A 21,407-nucleotide genomic window follows, 5' to 3' on the forward strand; every position below is an offset into this window, starting at 1 on the left:
TTGCTTGAAATGCTTACACAGTCCTCTAATAAACATTTAGACAGTCGTAGGCTACATATTTTTAATATATGTGTGGTGCATAAATATAAGTGTAATACATTAAGGTGAAACGTTGTTCGTAAATACCTCGAAAAGTTCTCGAGCAATTTTTTTCCGATTTCCACGTTATACTCCAGTGAGTTTTCGGATGGATGTAGGCTACATATTATTAAAAATATATGGTACATAAATATTTACGTAATATGTATTGGGGAAAACGCTGATAGCCAAAGTCTCGAAAAATTCTTGACAAATTTATTTCAAATTTTTCAAAACGCTATAAAAAATACTCAGACGAACACTGGCTGTTTAATTTTTAAATACCATAATGTATAATGGGTAAAATCGTTAGCAAAAACATAGAAAAGGTCTTGAACACTTTACTTCAAATTGTTACACGACTCTCTACTAACATTTTTTAAGCAATAATATACAGATTTTCTGTTAGAAGGACAGTGCTGTGCTATTAAAAGCTGCGATTTCGTTTCCTTTCTCACAGTCAGTTTCAGCTTAGATATCAGGGCATTTAAACCATTAGAGAAATTGTTTCTTCCACTTGTATTCTTCCTCCTGATATACAATTTTAAGCAAAAACTGAATACACAACAGTGTGCTGTTTTGTTTTTTTGGTTGAAGTAGGGTATGGCTTATAGTCTTACTATTAGAATACAACCGTACTATGGAGTCTGAATCGTCCAAAACTTTGCAGTCCTACCAGTTCACAGATTCAAACTATAAGAATACTGTAATTTGAAGCTACTGTCCTCACAGATCCAGCAGTTACAGAGGTCTTTCTTGTACTCCATATATTAATAATCCTAACCAATTTACCCTTTCATTTCAAGTGACTGTATTTCTGAATGAAGGATTCATTTGCAATTTGCAATAACAATAAACAAAATTCAATATCAGAGGGAGAGAGAGAGAGAGAGAGAGAGAGAGAGAGGAGAAAAGAAGATGGACAGAGAGGGGGAGGGGCAGAAAATTAAGAGACAGAGGTAGAAGGAGAAGATGGACAGAGGTGAGGAGGAGATGGAGAGAGACTGGGGGCAGAAAGAAATGGATAGTTGAGAATGGAGGAGGAAATGGACAAAGAGATGAGGAAGAGGAGGAGATGGACAGAAATAGGAGGAGGAATAGGTGGGAAGAGAGAGGGGGAGAAGGGGGTTAGATATATATACATTTCCCATACATATTTATTGACTGTGAAGCATTACTGGATTCGCTAGTAAATAATAATAACCATCATGGTTGAGGACATGTCATGGCTAATATCAACCTGCATCTAGTAAAATCTGTCTTCTCTGGATTTATGACATAAACACAATCCTGCACAGAACTGGAAACTATGCCCCATGTTACCAGAGAGCTACCAAAAAGTCAGATCCCAGATTCCATCAGACTGCTTCCACTGTTTCGCTGCATGAACTTCCCACACCACCTTGTCCAGCTGTCTTCTCAGATATTCACTTCATGTAGTGCTGTAGCGGGTCGAAGGAGAGACACATGTGTGTGAGTCAAGATACCTGCTGGGAACCTATGAAGCATCATATTATTAAACTTCAATCATTTATCCACTGTGTTTACAATTCTTTGCTCTTCAGCACCAGCCTCACCTGATGCTTCATGCAGCTGCATTTTGGATTCTGCATGATGCCTGTTTAGTGAGCTCAGCATCTGCTTGCCCAATCAATGGAGTTAACGGCTTCTGCACTTCAGCAGGTTGCTGGCAGCGGGCGGCAGCCTTGCCTAGCGGGTTGTGGGAGTGTCTTCAGTCGCACTCCGAATTCTATAATGATCCTTGGTGACTAATGAGCAATATACCTGGTGTTAGGGGTAATGTCATCGGATGGTGTCCTCCCTAGCAACCAGGTAGGTTTCGGCACCTGGAGGTGAATAGGAACATGGACCCCAGGAGGCCCTATTGCTGGCTTCCGTGTTGAAGGTAAGTGCTGGCGTCACGCTGCTATTTCGTGTTGTCATAAGATAGCCAATTCCTCCATTAGAAGATGGTAGGCAGCGAGCTGGGTGTGGAGACCATCATCTCGAGTATGTATTCAGCCAGATCATAGACTGTGCTGAAGCAACTATGTCATACAGTATTGTCGATTCAAATAATCAACTGACAAGAGCTTGAAAATTGGAGTAATTAAAGGGAGCTGTCACAAGACTACGATTTGAGGCTCACTTCATAATGGTAGCATGTGTCCTCCTTATTCTGTCATATTCACTCAACTAGCTGATAACTGCTGTATTAGGTCCTTTCTAGGTATTCTTGTGTGAGATATAGTGTTCCTTGCAAAAATGTCTTATGAGCTAACAAATATAATTGTCTCTCTTCCCTTGGTTTTCTGCCGCAGTCTACTTTCTGCTGAATGCATATTTCTCAATCATGGATAGTGTCATAATGTTTCGAAGGCGTGATGCACTTGGGTTGGACCTATGCGATTCCTGATTCAGCCTCTATCTCTGGCTTAACTTGATATTCCCTGTTGCAGTGCGAATGAGTTTTGATTAAAAATTCTAATTTATTACCCCTTACCATTCTGTGCCTGAACAGACCAGACCAGACCAGAGCAGTCATTCTGTCTTTCAAACGCATGGGCCTCATACAGGGTGTTACAAAAAGATACGGCCAAACTTTCAGGAAACATTCCTCACACACAAATAAAGAAAAGATGTTATGTGGACATGTGTCCGGAAACTCTTAATTTTCATGTTAGAGCTCATTTTTGTTTCGTTAGTATGTACTGTACTTCCTCGATTCACCGCCAGTTGGCCCAATGTAAGGAAGGTAATGTTGACTTCGGTGCTTGTGTTGACATGCGACTCATTGCTCTACAGTACTAGCATCAAGCACATCAGTACGTAGCATCAACAGGTTAGAGTTCATCACGAACGTGGTTTTGCAGTCAGTGCAATGTTTACAAATCCGGAGTTGACAGATGCCCATTTGATGTATGGATTAGCACGCGGCCGCGGTGGTCTAGCGGTTCTGGCGCTGCATTCCGGAACCGCGGGACTGCTACGGTCGCAGGTTCGAATCCTGCCTCGGGCATGGGTGTGTGTGATGTCCTTAGGTTAGTTAGGTTTAAGTAGTTCTAAGTTCTAGGGGACTTATGACCTAAGATGTTGAGTCCCATAGTGCTCAGAGCCATTTGATTAGCACGGGGCAATAGCCGTGGCGCCGTACGTTTGTATCGAGACAGATTTCCAGAACGAAGATGTCCCGACAGGAAGACGTTCGAAGCAATTGATCGGCGTCTTAGGGAGCACGGAACATTCCAGCCTATGACTCGCGACTGGGGAAGACCTAGAACGACGAGGACACCTGCAACGGACGACGCAATACTTCGTGCAGTTGACGATAACCCTAATGTCAGCGTCAGAGAAGTTGCTGTTGTACAAGGTAACGTTGACCACGTCACTGTATGGAGAGTGCTACGGGAGAACCAGTTTTTTCCGTACCATGTACAGCGTGTGCAGGCACTATCAGCAGCTGATTGGCCTCCACGGGTGCACTTCTGCGAATGGCTCGTCCAACAATGTTTCAATCCTCATTTCAGTTCAAATATTCTCTTTACGGATGAGGCTTCATTCCAACGTGATCAAATTGTAAATTTTCACAATCAACATGTGTGGGCTGACGAGAATCCGCACGCAATTGCGCAATCACGTCATCAACACAGATTTTCTGTGAACGTTTGGGCAGGCATTGTTGGTGATGTCTTGATTGGGCCCCATGTTCTTCCATCTACGCTCAATGGAGCACGTTATCATGATTTCATACGGGATACTCTACCTGTGCTGCTAGAACATGTGCCTTTCCAAGTACGACACAACATTTGGTTCATGCACGATGGAGCGCACATTTCAGTTGAAGTGTTCGTACGCTTCTCAACAACAGATTCGGTGACCGATGGATTAGTAGAGGCGGACCAATTCCGTGGCCTCCACGCTCTTCTGACCTCAACCCTCTTGACTTTCATTTATTGGGGAATTTGAAAGCTCTTGTCTACGCAACCCCGGTACCAAATGTAGAGACTCTTTGTGCTCGTATTGTGGACGAGTGTGATACAATACGCCATTCTCCAGGGCTGCATCAGCGCATCAAGGATTCAATGCGACGGAGGGTGGATGCATGTATCCTCCCTAACGGACGACATTTTGAACATTTCCTGTAACAAAGTGTTTGAAGTCACGCTGGTACGTTCTGTTGCTGTGTGTTTCCATTCCATGATTAATTTGATTTGAAGAGAAGTAATAAAATGAGCTCTAACATGGAAAGTAAGCGTTTCCGGACACATGTCCACATGCCTTACCCCTTTCCAACAGGTACGGGGTGCTTCCTAGTGGTGATGACATCGTTTCCGAGCCACCACAGGATGCCTCGCCTGTTGGGCCAGTGGCCGATTCTCCGGCAAGGTCCCGACAGTCACAGAGGGCGGGCCTATTAGTTATAGGGAGCTCCAACGTTAGGCGGGTTATGGAGCCCCTCAGGAAAATAGCGGGTAGGTCGGGGAAGAATGCCAGTGTGCACTCGGTGTGCTTGCCGGGGGGTCTCGTCCGTAATGTGGAGGAGGCCCTTCCGGCAGCTATTGAACGCACTGGGTGTGACCGGCTGCAGATAGTAGCACATGTCGAAACGAATGACGCCTGCCGCTTGGGTTCTGAGGCCATCCTTGGTTCCTTCCGGCGGCTGGCTGATTTGGTGAAGACAACCAGCATCGCACGCGGAGTGCAAGCTGAGCTTAATATCTGCAGCATAGTGCCCAGAGTCGATCGCGGTCCTCTGGTTTGGAGCCGTGTGGAGGGTCTAAACCAGAGGCTCAGACGACTCTGCGACTATAATGGTTGCAAATTCATCGACCTCCGTTATTGGGTGGAGAACTGTAGGGCCCCCCTAGACAGGTCAGGCGTGCACTACACACCGGAAGCAGCTACTAGGGTAGCAGAGTACGTGTGGCGTGCACACGGGGGTTTTTTAGGTTAGAGGGACCCCCCCTTGGGCGAAACGATAAAATACCTGACGGCTTACCAGAGAGGACATTATCATCGTTGATAAAGAACGTCCGTCCTCAGAGACCAAAAACAGGAAAAGTTAACGTAATATTGGTAAACTGCAGGAGTATCCAGGGCAAGGTTCCTGAATTAGTATCTCTTATTGAAGGAAATAGTGCGCATATAGTATTAGGAACGGAAAGTTGGTTAAAACCGGAAGTGAACAGTAACGAAATCCTAGACACAGAATGGAATATATACCGCAAGGATAGGATAAACGCCAATGGTGGAGGAGTATTTATGGCAGTAAAGAATTCAATAATATCCAGTGAAGTTATTAGCGAATGCGAATGTGAAATAATCTGGGTTAAGCTAAGTATCAAAGGTGGGTCAGATATGATAGTCGGATGCTTCTATAGACCACCTGCATCAGCAACCGTAGTAGTTGAGCGCCTCAGAGAGAACCTGCAGAACGTCGTGAAGAAGTTTCGTGATCATACTATTGTAATAGGGGGAGACTTCAATCTACCAGGTATAGAATGGGATAGTCACACAATCAGAACTGGAGCCAGGGACAGAGACTCTTGTGACATTATCCTGACTGCCTTGTCCGAGAATTACTTCGAGCAGATAGTTAGAGAACCAACTCGTGAAGCTAACGTTTTAGACCTCATACCAACAAATAGACCGGAACTTTTCGACTCCGTGAATGTAGAAGGGGGTATCAGTGATCATAAGTCAGTGGTTGCATCAATGACTACAAGTGTAATAAGAAATGCCAAGAAAGGAAGGAAAATATATTTGCTTAACAAGAGTGATAGGGCACAAATCGCAGAATATCTGAGTGACCACCATCAAACGTTCATTTCTGAGGAAGAGGATGTGGAACAAAAATGGAAAAAATTCAGAAACATCGTCCAGTACGCCTTAGATAAGTTCGTACCGACTAAGGTCCAAAGCGAGGGGAAAGATCCACCGTGGTATAACAATCACGTACGAAAGGTACTACGGAAACAAAGAAAGCTTCATCATAGGTTTAAGAGTAGTCGAATCATAGCTGATAAGGAAAAGCTGAACGAAGCGAAAAAGAGCGTAAAGAGAGCAATGAGAGAAGCATTCAACGAATTCGAACATAAAACATTGGCAAACAATCTAAACAAGAACCCTAAAAAGTTTTGGTCATATGTAAAATCGGTAAGCGGATCTAAATCCCCTATTCAGTCACTCGTTGACCACGATGGCACCGAAACAGAGGACGACCGAAGAAAGGCAGAAATACTGAATTCAGTGTCCCGAAACTGTTTCACTGCGGAAAATCGTAACACGGTCCCTGACTTCAGCCGTCGCACGGACGCCAAAATGGAAAATATTGAAATAAACGATATCGGAATTGAAAAACAACTGCTATCACTTAGTAGCGGAAAAGCATCCGGACCAGACGAGATACCCTTAAGATTCTACAGTGATTATGCTAAAGAACTTGCCCCCTTTCTATCAGCAATTTATCGTAGATCGCTGGAAGAACGTAAAGTACCTAGCGACTGGAAGAAAGCGCAGGTCGTTCCCATTTTCAAGAAGGGTCATAAATCAGATGCGAATAATTATAGGCCTATTTCGCTTACGTCAATCTGTTGTAGAATAATGGAACATGTTTTGTGTTCTCGTATTATGACGTTCTTAGATAATACAAATCTCCTTCATCATAACCAACATGGATTCCGCAAACAGAGATCATGTGAAACTCAGCTCGCCCTATTTGCCCAATAAATTCACAGTGCCGTAGACACTGGCGAGCAGATTGATGCCGTATTCCTGGACTTCAGGAAGGCATTTGATACGGTTCCGCACTTACGTTTAGTGAAAAAAATACGAGCTTACGGAATATCGGACCAGGTTTGTGATTGGATTCAGGATTTCCTAGAAGAAAGAACACAACATGTCATTCTTAACGGTTCAAAATCTGCAGATGTAGAGGTAATTTCGGGAGTACCGCAAGGAAGCGTGATAGGACCTTTATTGTTTACAATATACATAAATGACTTAGTTGACAACATCGGTAGCTCCGTGAGGCTATTTGCAGATGACACGGTTGTCTACAAGAAAGTAGCAACATCAGAAGACTCGTACGTACTCCAGGAAGACCTGCAGAGGATTAATGCATGGTGCGACAGCTGGCAGCTTTCCCTAAACGTAGATAAATGTAATATAATGCGCATACATAGGGGCAGAAATCCATTCCAGTACGATTATGCCATAGGTGGTAAATCATTGGAAGCGGTAACGACCGTAAAATACTTAGGAGTTACTATCCGGAGCGATCTGAAGTGGAATGATCACATAAAACAAATAGTGGGAAAAGCAGGCGCCAGGTTGAGATTCATAGGAAGAATTCTAAGAAAATGTGACTCATCGACGAAAGAAGTAGCTTACAAAACGCTTGTTCGTCCGATTCTTGAGTATTGCTCAATTAATAGAAGAGATAGACATGATCCAGCGAAAAGCAGCGCGATTCGTCATGGGGACATTTAGTCAGCGCGAGAGCGTTACGGAGATGCTGAACAAGCTCCAGTGGCGGACACTTCAAGAAAGGCGTTACGCAATACGGAGAGGTTTATTATCGAAATTACGAGAGAGCACATTCCGGGAACAGATGGGCAACATATTACTACCGCCCACATATATCTCGCGTAATGATCACAACGAAAAGATCCGAGAAATTAGAGCAAATACGGAGACTTACAGGCAGTCGTTCTTCCCACGCACAATTCGTGAATGGAACAGGGAAGGGGGGATCAGATAGTGGTACAATAAGTACCCTCCGCCACACACCGTAAGGTGGCTCGCGGAGTATAGATGTAGATGTAGATGTAGAACATATTTTCTTTCTTTGTGTGTGAGGAATGTTTCCTGAAAGTTTGGCCGTACCTTTTTGTAACACCCTGTATAACATACTGCCAGCAGCCAAGCGCCACAGATGCTCCCAGTCGCCACTAATCGCCACCAACTCCCTCAGCTAGCCACACAGGGACACAAACAAGACTAGACAGCCTGCCATCCGTGGTCTAGCACCACAGGCAAAGTTATGTGTTGCTGGTGTCCAACTGTCCCTGCATTGGCTCTAGTACCCAGATCCAACACTGAATCCCCTCTGCGTCACCACACGTCACTCCTATCACAGAAAATGATGCTCACAATAAAACTGCACGTGTTCACTATCGAGTGTAGTGCAAAGCACAATTCGTGGAAAATATGTGCAGAACATGGTAGTGTCGGAACTGAATGGAAGTGTTGAGTAAAACCTCTAGCAAAGTTCGCAGAGCAAAGAGTAATGGCGTACCGCCGCAAAATGGCCTCTGTAGCAAATAAAAACCGTGATGTATAAAAACAGTTCGAATGCCAGAAAATACTGTTTGAGTATAGTCCAACAAAACATCAGCATCATTTATCTGTGTAATGAGAATTAGGAGATCGTCGTATCGAAAGAGGACCTGCACTTGTATGCTTACAAAGTTAATGTGGTACATGTCATATAACATCGAGACGAACTTTCGCGTGCTAAGTTCTTCTGGTGGTTTACGAGAGAAGTGGAATTAGAACTTTTGGATTATCAGTTTTGCATTTCTTCAAGGTAGGTCTCATTCAACCTGTCAGAGTATGTGAACTCAAGGAACATGTGTCATTATTCATTATAAAATCCTCATAAGTAACTTGAAAAACAGCTGCACAATCACAAGTTTGGTGCTCCACGAGTTGTGTCGAAATTGTAAAACGATTGTTTCACCAAACTGTTAATGCTACCCAGTACACCCAAAAGCTGTTTAATTCATATGAGGAACAACTAGCAGTAGATGAAAGACTGTACAGGTACTTTCAGCGAGTTGGAGTAACAGTGAGTACCTCCTTTAGGACCTCGTTGCGAGAGCGTGAGGTGTTGTGGTAGGAGAGGGCAGTCAGCCGAGGTGGCGCTTTCTCCCTGTCACTCGATCTTCTGTCTCTCTCCCTACGATTCTGAGAAGTTCGGAAAACTGAAGGGTAAAGTGTACTCAAACCATCCTCAAATACTGGAAGAGCCGAAGCAGGACACTGATTCGCTGTTGCTGGTAACCCACAGGCAGAGATTCTGCGCATGTCTTACAGGTTGATAGGCCGAACTGTCCCTCTATCGACCTCAAAGGCGTCCATTTCCGGCGTCTTTTGCGATGTTCATTGATTAACAGGGCTGTATTCCGCGTCAGTTTTATTGAAAATAATAGCTGGCAAACCGGGGTTGCCCGGGTATTCATTTTTCCAATTTTCTATTAGAGACGAAAACAAAAACTGAACTGTGTTTGTAGTGAAGTACCGAAAAAATTTCATTTTCATGTATTCGTGAAAACATCTTTGAAATTATGAGTACAGTATCTAAATCAACAAACATGATCCCAGAAAATTTCTATGTGCTAGGCACAGCCGTCTCGCGTGTCTACAACACTATTTTGTTAAATTCCATATGGCAGGCGCTATTCCTACCTCTACATATGGCTTTCGTTTCCGCGTACAGCCTTTTGCGCTTCGCAGTTAAAAGCTGTCAAAAGCGCTGCTAGGTGTCAAGGATTTCCTAAAGTTGACTCGACTAAAGGAGCATCTTAGTCGTAATGAATGAATGTACAGGGTTATTACAAATGATTGAAGCGATTTCACAGCTCTACAATAACTTTATTATTTGAGATATTTTCACAATGCTTTGCACACACATACAAAAACTCAAAAAGTTTTTTTAGGCATTCACAAATGTTCGATATGTGCCCCTTTAGTGATTCGGCAGACATCAAGCCGATAATCAAGTTCCTCCCACACTCGGCGCAGCATGTCCTCATCAATGAGTTCTAAAGCATCGTTGATGCGAGCTCGCAGTTCTGGCACTTTTCTTGGTAGAGGAGGTTTAAACACTGAATCTTTCACATAACCCCACAGAAAGTAATCGCATGGGGTTTAGTCGGGAGAGCGTGGAGGCCATGACATGAATTGCTGATCACGATCTCCACCACGACCAATCCATCGGTTTTCCAATCTCCTGTTTAAGAAATGTCGAACATCATGATGGAAGTGCGGTGGAGCACCATCCTGTTGAAAGATGAAGTCGGCGCTGTCGGTCTCCAGTTGTGGCATGAGCCAATTTGCCGCGGGCTACGCGTGAAACTTGCCCGCACGCGTTCAACCGTTTCTTCGCTCACTGCAGGCCGACCCGTTCATTTCCCCTTACAGAGGCATCCAGAAGCTTTAAACTGCGCATACCATCGCCGAATTGAGTTAGCAGTTGGTGGATCTTTGTTGAACTTCGTCCTGAAGTGTCGTTGCACTGTTATGACTGACTGATGTGAGTGCATTTCAAGCACGACATACGCTTTCTCGGCTCCTGTCGCCATTTTGTCTCACTGCGCTCTCGAGCGCTCTGGCGGCAGAAACCTGAAGTGCGGCTTCAGCCGAACAAAACTTCATGAGTTTTTCTATGTATCTGTAGTGTGTCGTGACCATATGTCAATGAATGGAGCTACAGTGAATTTATGAAATCGCTTCAATCATTTGTAATAGCCCTGTATTACAACTTCATGCATGATGCGGCATTTTTTTCGCGTGTCTCAGTGTTCATGAAATCGAGACTCTTGAAATACTTCTCGTACAATGAAATGTTTGTGTACGTACATTCAGCGCCATGTGTGGATACTGTCTGCCAAATATGTTGCTAATAGAGCTTTCTAGAGGCACCAGCCTGTACATCTTGGGTGGAACGACAGCAAAATCCCTTTGACTCTGGAGTTATGCCTGTGCACGCCAGAATCCGTCAAAATAATAATAAAAAATAATTAGAGAAAGAAGTTACGTCCCTGACGCGAGGTACCGTAGTGTAGTATATAATTATAGATTACAAAATCTGTGGAGATATGTAGCAATGATGTATATTACAGCAGTGCACCAGCATGTACATTATGTATTTAGGATGAGAATATCTCTGTGTACTAGAGGCCAGAGCCTACTAAACAGATTTTGTTTTCATTTTGCACTTGACTTCAAATCGCATTTCGTTTGTATCTTCTTCTGTCTACTTTAGTTTCCTTCGTTACATAACATTGTGCTGACTGAAATACAGAAATACATTTTGAAATTTTTATAAATATAATATGTTTTTAACAATATTATGTGAAACATATGGTCCATTATAGGACCAAGATTATAAAATAAAAGAAAAAATAAATATCGCTGTTAATACATATTGTTGAACCGACTAAGCATGTAATTCCAGTTTCTGAGATATTTCTGTCAACTGTGAACGTTCTAGAAACATATGTGGGGGGGGGGGGCGGCTAGTATTTGTTTAGACCCTCTCGATTTATATTCTGCAACCCCTACATGACAAATACTTGACGAAACACCGGGGAAAATGCATCTGATGGCTGTCAGGAGACACACCGGTATACTCGTTGGAAAACACATTTATTGTAAAGACAATGACGGAAAATTTCAGAAAACAAGTGATACATAGTGCACATGTAGTCAGTTACGCTGTACACTTCTGACTGGAAGCAGAAGGAGATGTAATGGTACTCGAATCCAAAACGAATGACGTGAAGCGTTAATTTACGTAATGTACTCCTATGTGAAGGTGTGATGTTCAAACCCTATCTGACCATTCTCATGTATATTTCCTCCATATTTTGTTCTTAAGTTAAGGTGGAACGTAGTATGGTTCCACTATCAAGCACTATGTCAGTTCCATTTACAAGCTACCGTCCAGCAACGCTTCTACCGGAAGTTACACTATAACTATCCTTTTCAAAACAACGGGTGCAGTACGCCACATAGCACACTGTTAATTATTATTGGAAGAGCGTTATTCATTTGCGATGCCGAAAATATCCACTTTAATTAATTTTTCTCTTTAATAAATTCAGTGTATTCAGCGTATAGTAAAGGCAAAACAATCTTCGGTGAAATTAAGAGCAATTGTGTGGGCATTTGGAGTGCAAGAAGTATACCACAGTTAAATACAGTGGAAAGAGCGGACAGATGGAAAGAGAACAAACAAGGACTCTGTGAGAGGGAGGAACTGTTTTATCAAGTGACAGAAAAACATTTATGAGTCTATATGGAAGGTTTAGCTGATCTGATATTAAAGTTTAACAGAGTTATGGAAGACCAGTGATCAAATCAGGCGGAAAGAATAGATCACATTCCTTTGGAATTTCTAAATTAGTGTGGAAGTGGTAAACAGCATTATTCAAGGCAGTTCTGGTGGTTGGTAATGGGAGCAGTACTTAAAAATCAAGATATTTCACAGGATCTGTCGACATATAAAAACGTCTGACAACGTAAAATCCTCAGAGTAAAAGGTATAAGCTACAGAGGAAGGTGGGAAACACAATATGTAAAATCCAAGAGGTAACGACAAGAATGGAAGACCAAAAACGATGTGCCCTTACTAAAATTGGTGCATGATGGGGAGCCAATGTTTTGCTTCCACCGTCCAATCTGTACCTCGAAGACGCAATGCAGAAGGTAAAAGAACGGTTCAAGAATCGAACTGAATTCGGGGTGATGATATCGTGGGACTAGGGTCTCCCGTCGGGTAGACCGTTCGCCGGGTGCAAGTCTTTCGATGTGACGCCACTTCGGCGACTTGCGCGTCGGTGAGGATGAAATGATGATGATTAGGACAACACAACACCCAGTCCCTGAGCAGAGAAAATCTCCGACCCAGTCGGGAATCGAACCCGGGCCCTTAGGGTTGACATCCTGTCGCGCTGACCACTCAGCTACCGGGGGCGGACAATTCGGGGTGATAGCATGTCAATAATAACGTTCGCTAACGACATTACTGTCCTCAGTGAATATGAAGAAGAATTACAGGATCCGTTTAATAGATACACTGTCTAACGAGTGAATAATACGGGTTGAGAGTAAACCGAAGAAAGATGAAAGTAATGAGGAGTAACAAAAATGAGATAAGCGAGAAACTTTACATAAAATTGACGGATGAAACTAAAGAATTCTTGTACTTTGGAAGCGAAATAACGCATGACGAGGTAAGGACCTAGAAAGCAGAGGAACACAGGCATAGAAGGCATTCCTGACCAAAAGATATCCATGGAACTAGGCGAAGACAGAGAGTGAAATATACACAACAAATAAATGAAGATATTCTGTGCAAATGTTATTCGGAGATGGTGGGGCTGACACATTAGAGGAAGTCTTGGCGGGCTTGAGTAAACCGTTCACAACAATTACGCAAAGAAAAGAGAAAAAAATAATGCAACCAGCACACGCACAGCATCCAACATCTCAGTTAACATCTAAACATCAAAATGAGATAAAGATACGATTTATCACAACAATTAGCATGCTAATCATTGTCATCTTTAGTTGCCATATGAGTCTGATTGAGATAAATATTGAAGATTTATTACAACACCATACAAAGTAATCATGCCGTAGTTTGTTGTAATTATTTAAGGCGTGAACATTGTTATCTTTTATTGGTATGCCGCTTGACATTTAAAGTAGGGGAAACGAGCGATCGAATTTCAATACCTTTGGGGCCACTTTAAGTTTATTTCTCTGCTTCAATTCGCAGTGTGCCAAAGTCTTCCTGCCATAGATTTTCTGTGTCCGCCACTGGTAGCTGAGTTGTCAGCGCGACGGAATGTCATACCTAACGGCCCGGGTTCCATTCCCGGCTGCGTCGGAGATTTTCTCCGCTCAGGGACTGGATGTTGTGTTGTCCTTATCACCAGCATTTCATCCCCTTCGACAAGCAAGTCGTCGAAGTGGCGTCAACTCGGAAGACTTGCACCAGGCGCCCGTCTACCCCACAGAAGGCACTAGCCACACGGCATTTCCATTTCCATAGACGTTCTGCGTATAATGTGTGAGAAAAGACATCAATAAATTAATTACATACTAGTTAACATTAGCGCCACATCTTCGTGTCAATAGCATCTGCAGTCTAGCTGTCTTACGTATCAAAGCCTGATATACACTGTGCGATGTGCGACAGTATGCACAGATGGCTACGAATTTGTAGCCTCTGAGTAAAGTCACAGTTCCATATGTATTTGCATCTTGAATCAAAATAGCAACCCCTAAATGTTGCAGCGACAGCTACTGTTTCCACTCCCTTGGTCATATTTTTGCTTTCGGAACAACCATTATGAAGTGAAATGAAATTCCTCGTTACTTTTAAGACCGGAACAAAATGACACATACGCAACACTAACGTATGGTGTAAATATCTTTTGATCACCTATAAAAAAGTTGTTATTATTTCATGTGTACCACTCAACGAAACTGATGAGACATATGTTGCAGATCGATGTAAAAACCAGATAATTCGCAGTTTAGTACAAAAATATCTCGTTAAAGGAGCTATATAGTCAATAACGACTTATAAGTACGTTATGCCATTGTTTCTGATGGAGAACTAGTGGTGAGGTCACGCAACGAAATGCTGTGCTTTTCTCGCTCCAATTTTCAGAAATTGTTGGAAGGTAGACAGGGGTTAACTACGATATCACTTTTATCTAGTAAATAAATATAATTGTTTTGAAAACCAAGGGAGATCTAAATTTCGAATTACGTGGCTACAACAATCAACATCTGATTTCTCCGTCATTTTTGACGTAATTTCAATTGCGACAAGTAAGTTACACATATCAGTGAATATGGTTCAAATGGCTCTGAGCACTCTGGGACTTAACTGCTGTGGTCATCAGTACCCTAGAACTTAGAACTACTTAAACCTAACTAACCTAAGGACATCACACACATCCATGCCCGAGGCAGGATTCGAACCTGCGACCGTAGCGGTCCCGCGATTCCAGACTGTAGCGCCTAGAACCGTACAGCCACTCATTGACTTTTCAGATAAAGAGGCAAGTAAATAAGCATATGTAAAAAATGAGTTATTTGTTTGTCGTAGGAATCATTTGTGTAATATAAACAGTGATTAAAAAGTTTCCGTTTTGTCTTTGCTGCAGCATTATATGCAACGCAGTGTGAAGTCGACGCTCTTATACTATATGCAGCGACATTTAGACATGTGTTTGTTTCCAACGTGAGTGCGGTATATTCGGAAACGTGAACGATGGAGGACCAACGTGCCGTTGTTATTTTCTTAGCAGCCGAAGGATAAATACCAGTAAATATTTTACGAGAAGGTAACATCGACTGACAAATGGGTGTTAGAAAGACGGACTGACAATTTCAAATTTTTATTACAACTTAACATTCACCAGTGATCAAAAATTATTAAATCATCAGTCACGATTTTGTTTTTTGTGTACACCTTCTGTATATTATACGTCCCAGTAAATATTTAGCAAACTTTTGGTTAGATAATTCACGGAAACTAGTAGCTAAATAGAAGTAGTTACTTTTAAAATTTTAATTTACTTAAACACAAAAAACAGTAATATCATAATGACCATTTGCACAATTACGATTTACTCGTAACTGCTCGACCAGAAAAATCGTAAAAACCATAATCATTATTTACGTAAACTCAGAATAAAAGGCACAGTTTTCTATTAACCATGAAATAGTAATTATTATTGTTTTTTTTTTTTTTTTTTTTTTTTTTTGCAATTTATATTCACGCCACGCACACCAGCCAAGCATCTCACGTACTGTCACATTAAGGTAAGCTGTTTGACAAGAGAAACGTAAACGGCTTGTAATTTATCAGACTGTTGTGGAAACTGACTATGCGTACTACCAGTATTGTACTTCCGCACAAATACTGGCACTGGTGGTGAAAGTTGTGGCGAGAGTGGAGTTACGCCAGTTTCGACCGCGTGAGTAAATATAGCTTAACACCCCCCCCCTCCTCCCCCTGTGACGTGGAAACAGATACATAATTCAAGGTATGATCGAAGACAAAGTGCTCTGCATTTGTGCTCGTATCTGGAGTTAGTATATGAAATTAAAGTGTCGGCATAATAGCAGAGGATTAATGATATGCCGGAATGAGACAGAGAGACAAGGAAAACAGCGTCAGACAGCAGGAGGCGGCAGCACATAAAGGGGCGGGCATTATTAAAGAGGCGGTGCGCTTGTTAGGAGCGAGGTGGCGTGGGGCAGCGTGAGGCGGCGCCGGGCAGCGTACAGCTGCATGGGGCGGAGTGGGGCGGCGTCGGGTGCGCTGGCGCTGCTGCCGCGGGCTGCGTGCCGGCAAACACCGGCCGGCATTGTCCGCGCCGCCGCCCACCACCCACCGCCGCCCCTGGCTAATTCAGCGCTGCCGAAGGTCAGGGGTCACGGCGGGCGGTCAGTTGCCGCTGCTGCTTCCACGCGTGCAAAAAGTGGGAGGCGGACAGCGTATCGCGGACGACTGGATTTTACACGGCCCGCCACGGAAGCGGTGTCCTTCCCCAGACTGTGTACTGCTCCGCCTATCACCCAGATTGCTGTCTCAGCTCCCGTCAAAACAGAAAATGTTCAAGAATCCATCATCCACCATAGTTATACACGGCGGTACAGATCTGCCGTAAAGGCACTTTTCCTAGGAAACTGTCTACCGATCTGTTTCCCTTAAACTGCGCTTACGGGAACACGTAAGGTTAATGTCTTTTTATTTTACTTTACTTGCTGTAGCACAGCCAGGTTCCCATTGCTCCGCTAGGGGTGGATGGGCCACAGAGGCCAGGTTGCCATTTACACTGCCGGAAAAAGAAAATTAGTACACCTATCACGGCATGTACCACTTGTGGGACCGTAGATGTTCTGATAATGGTTTCAACGTCGTCCGCCAATAAATAGCATAGCGGTATAGCTACCAGAGCGCCATCTGTCTCTACCCTTTAAAAGGGAATCCTTACAGCCAGAAGTCTCAGTGTGGTGCAAACGTATTAAGCAAGCACGCAAACGTGCGACACACGACTCATTTGTGTTTCCTACAAACACCTGAACAAGTTTGAAGAGGCTCAAACTGTGGCCTTCAGAGTGGTGGGATGATCCTTTCGGAGAACTCCCACGCAAGTTGGACGTCAGCGACAACTAGGCAATGGTGTTGGTATGTGATCACATGAACATTCTCACAATCGTAGACGAGATTGTGGACGTCCATGCAGCATTGTCGCCCACTAGGATCATCATATTATAAGGGCAGCAGTGGCAGATCATACAGCTACCACAGCACAGATAAGGGAGCTTGTTAGCCCAGACTGAAACGCGTACGTTTCTACCAGCGATGGCGAGGCATGACAGAATCTCTGACCAGAGAGTTATTTATCGTTGCTAGTCTGCGCTTGACCGCGCGAGAGTTCAGTTGCATGTAGGGAGTTGCGAGGCAGTTGTGGTACGTAGCGAGCTCGAGAGTAGTAGTCAGTCAGTACAGTAGTGTGTGAGGAGTCGGCGGGGGTCGACATGGGTCTCTGGTCACGATTCAGGACGAGGTATATTGTTAAATAAGGTAATGAAGCAGCATTGCGCTCAGCTAATAATGTATTGTAATTGTAATTAATTTGTTCAAGAAATGCCCCAATAATAATTCTGTTTTCAAAGCAATCGTTATTAAAAAGAAAAAAAATCATTACAATTGAATGTTCATTTCTCAATTTTTGTGTCGAGTTTACATTGGGCCATCATTTTTTCAATATTTTTGTAGCGAAGGTACAGTCGCTTTTATTTCAATTTAACGATGTCTTGTGGGAGCTCAACAACATTTGGGTCATTATTATTCAGTAATCTTGTGGGGAAATAACTTTTGGGACGTTTTCATTATCATAGACTTTTCTTTTGTTTCTGCTGGGAGATTGCGTTGAGCACGATTCCCATTAACATTTAATTATTGTCCTTTCAAAATTTTTGTGGGGATGTTACACTTAGTACGGTGTCCATTTACATTTAAAATATTTTCATTTTTTTATATTTGGTTATACTTGGGTCCATTTATATTTAATTAACATCTTAAAATTTTGTGGGGAGGTTACAAGACGTGTCAACACGAACTATTGGGAAACTGTTATTAGCAGTGAGACTACAGGCACGCACGCCTGTACGCCGACTTCCACTCATGCCACAGCATGGACGTGCACGGCTTGACTGGCGCCTTGAGAGGATCTGTTGGAATATGGAATGGTGCCCCATGTTCTTCCGCGATGGAAGCAGCTTTTGCCTGCACGCAGGTGATGGTCGTTAGACCGTACGACGTAGACCTGGTGAGTACTGTCTCGCAAAGTTCTTTCATGCAAGGCACACTGACCCCACCTCTGGTCTTAGGGTCTGAGGTGCGATAAGCTTCAACTCTCATTTGCTGCTTCTTTAGCAGATGCTAACCAGTGCTCAGTAAATGCAAAATGTTGTTAGACATTCTTTTGCTATTCTTGCAACAGGATGACTATGTGTTGTTCTAACAGGATAATGCTCGCCCACACTGCACGTGACACTCAGAGCGGGTAGTGGTAAAAAGGAGGTTTGGTGCCACTTTTGATATCAAATTGATATGCTAATTAATGAAATTGATGATTTAATCCCTTAACCTGTTGTTATGCTAACTAATTTGACCCCCTTGGGATAATCCGTCCTTCTGTGGAACCCCTCCCCCAACCCTTCTGTCTTCCTCTTCCCCTCTGGGAAATCCCCAACACTGCACTTCATATTCAAAAATTGGCGACAAATTCAAATTTTCGTGATAAAATCGTACTTTCGCAGTAAATTCATGTGCTTATTACATTGCAATGCAGAGCACACAATAATAATAATAATAATTAATAATAATACATTCTTTATTAATAAAAATGCAATTTGTGTATCGCTGTTTTAAACGGAGGCGGGGTATTGTCTTTATTTCATTCTCTTTGGCATTCTGACACAATCTAACTATGATGTAACAGTCCCAGATGGCCGACCTAGAACACTGGTGCAGTTTAACTCACTTCCTCCTACTGGCGGGAAATTCACGAATTGGCGAGGAAATCCAGATTTTTTCCTCTGCTTTGAAGCACGGAAGTTGGGGAGCCGTAGTTCCCAATGATCAACACTAGAGAGTAGTTGATCCAGTATCAACTACAACTGATGGATGTAGAGAGGAGATTTTCGCTATTAGTCTAGCACTAGAGAGTTACTCCAGGCAGTTTAGCCAATAGCCCATGTGAGAAGCACTGGAAGACAGAAAACTATCATGAAGTGCAAGGGAGTTGCCTCCTGCCGATCTACATTAAGTGAATAGCTGGTGTGAGGAATATAAGAATGGGTAACAATATTACGACAATGACACACTGTCCCAGTGCTGCTATTTTTCCCCTTTATTGTTATTTCATCTCCCTCACCCCATATGGATAGGGGGTGGCTGTCAGTAATACAGTGCTCCACTCTTCAGGCAAGAGAATTGACTATGAGAAATGCATATACAATTGGGGGTTGTGTTCTGTTTTAAATTAAAAGTAAAAGATGGGCAGTTAAAAAACTAAAAAATATACATTTCAAAAACACATCGCAAGAATGTGAATTTTTCTGATAAACACTGCAGCACTGCACTTCCACTTAAAAAACTGAAGGACCTTCAATAGGGTAAGAGGTACTGGCGGAGAAGAGAATATTTTCCAAAGGATTGAGGGATGTAGGTAGAAAGACAGGGGTCTGTTAGATAGGAAAAACTAAGGAGATGAGAGGCAGGAGCTAAGGTGGACAGTGGGAAATACAGAAAGAAAGCAGAGAGTGAGGAGTAGTGTTTAATGTGGGTAGGGTTGCGGTTGCAAGAGGAAAGAGATGGGGATGAATGGAGAGGGAAAGGAGAGAGAAGCCCTGATGTGAAGTGGGATAGTTGGGAAGAGTTAAAGCTGGTGACAGGGATAAATGTCAGGATCGATCTCATTGTCTGGGAGAGAGGGTCGTTGAAGTTGCGCTGCGATAGGACATGGAGTGTACATAGCTGTAGGAATGTAACTGTGAAGGCACAGCAGCATACCAAGGTTGATTATCAGAAGGGAGACAATGGGATGATTGGAGTCTAGTTTATGGACAGTATAGGAGATGCAGAGGTAGTCAGTGTGACTGAGGAGGTTGGATTTTGATGAGATGGTAGAGGACATAAACAGATGTGGAAAGTGAGATGGAGTGCATGGCATTTGAGAATTTGGAGGGATTTGTAGAACTCTGGTAGGTCGGAGATCCACGCAACATCTGCATAGCAGATGATGCAGTAGATCAGGCTTTTGTAAGTGTGGAGAATAGTGGAGGGGTGTAATCACAAAGTTTGGTCTGTTAGTAGTTTGACTTGTTTTAGTCAATTGTAGGCTTTCTATTTTATGGTTAGTAGGTGAGGTTTCCACATTAGCTGCTGGTCAATGGTTATTCCAAGATATTTTAGTGTTGTAGTTAACCAGATAGGATGGCTGTAAAGGATAAGGTAAAAGTCAAGGAGGCAGAAGGGGCAGAGGTTGGTACTATAATTATAGCCTAGGTTCATCTTGAGGGGCCATTGGTTACACTAATAGGTAAACTGACTTAGGTGGATTTTGAGGAATCATTGGGATTTCTGGAGCTAGCCGGCAAAGAAAGCGAAGTCGTCAGCTTATGGAAGGAGGTGGACTGGAGATGGGAGGTTTGCGAATTTTGGCAGTGTAGAGAAGATAAAGGGGAGGAGAGAGGACCGAGCCTTGGAGCATTACAGTAGTGGGGTGGAAGGTATGGGAATGGCATTGTTAATAATGACAAAGGATGGGCGATTACGTAGGAAGGATAGATTAAGGTGGCCACAGTTAACTGGAAGTGAGTATGTCTGGAGTCTGAAAAGAAGACCAGAATGTCATATATAGTAAGACTTTTTCTAGATCGAGGGAGACAGAGATATTGGATTTATGGGAGTTCCGTTGGTGGGATAGGAGATGGATGAGGTGTAGGAGCTAGTTATCAGAGAATAAATTGTGATGGAAGCCACAGCAGTTAACAGGAAGAAGGTGGTGTTAGTTAAAGTGTTGATGGATGCATCGGGAGAGGATGGATTTGAAGACCTTGCTAAACACTGAGGTGATGCACGTTGGACTTTAGGCAGAGGTGTCAGTAGGAGGTTTATGGGGTTTGAGGAAAAGCAGGATACTGGATGTTTTCATTGTTGAGGATGGTAACCTTTGGAGATAATAGTGGTGTAATGGGTTGTAAAGGTGGTGAGAAAGGAGAGGGGCGATTCTTAAAAGTGTCAATAAGTTATGCAGTCATGACTGTGGAAAGCTTTCCACTTTTTGTGCGATACTTGTTTTATGTCAGTTCCTGAAATTGGTAAGTTTAGTTCTGTTTGTGGTATGTTGTCCAAGTACTGGAAGCTGGGAGCCATGGCTGGGACAGTGGTATTTGTAGATTCATTGATGGTGGGGAGAAGTGAGTAATCAAAATGTGGC

Source organism: Schistocerca cancellata, chromosome 5 (genome assembly GCF_023864275.1).
Source record: "Schistocerca cancellata isolate TAMUIC-IGC-003103 chromosome 5, iqSchCanc2.1, whole genome shotgun sequence".
NCBI classification, from domain to species: Eukaryota; Metazoa; Arthropoda; class Insecta; order Orthoptera; family Acrididae; genus Schistocerca; species Schistocerca cancellata.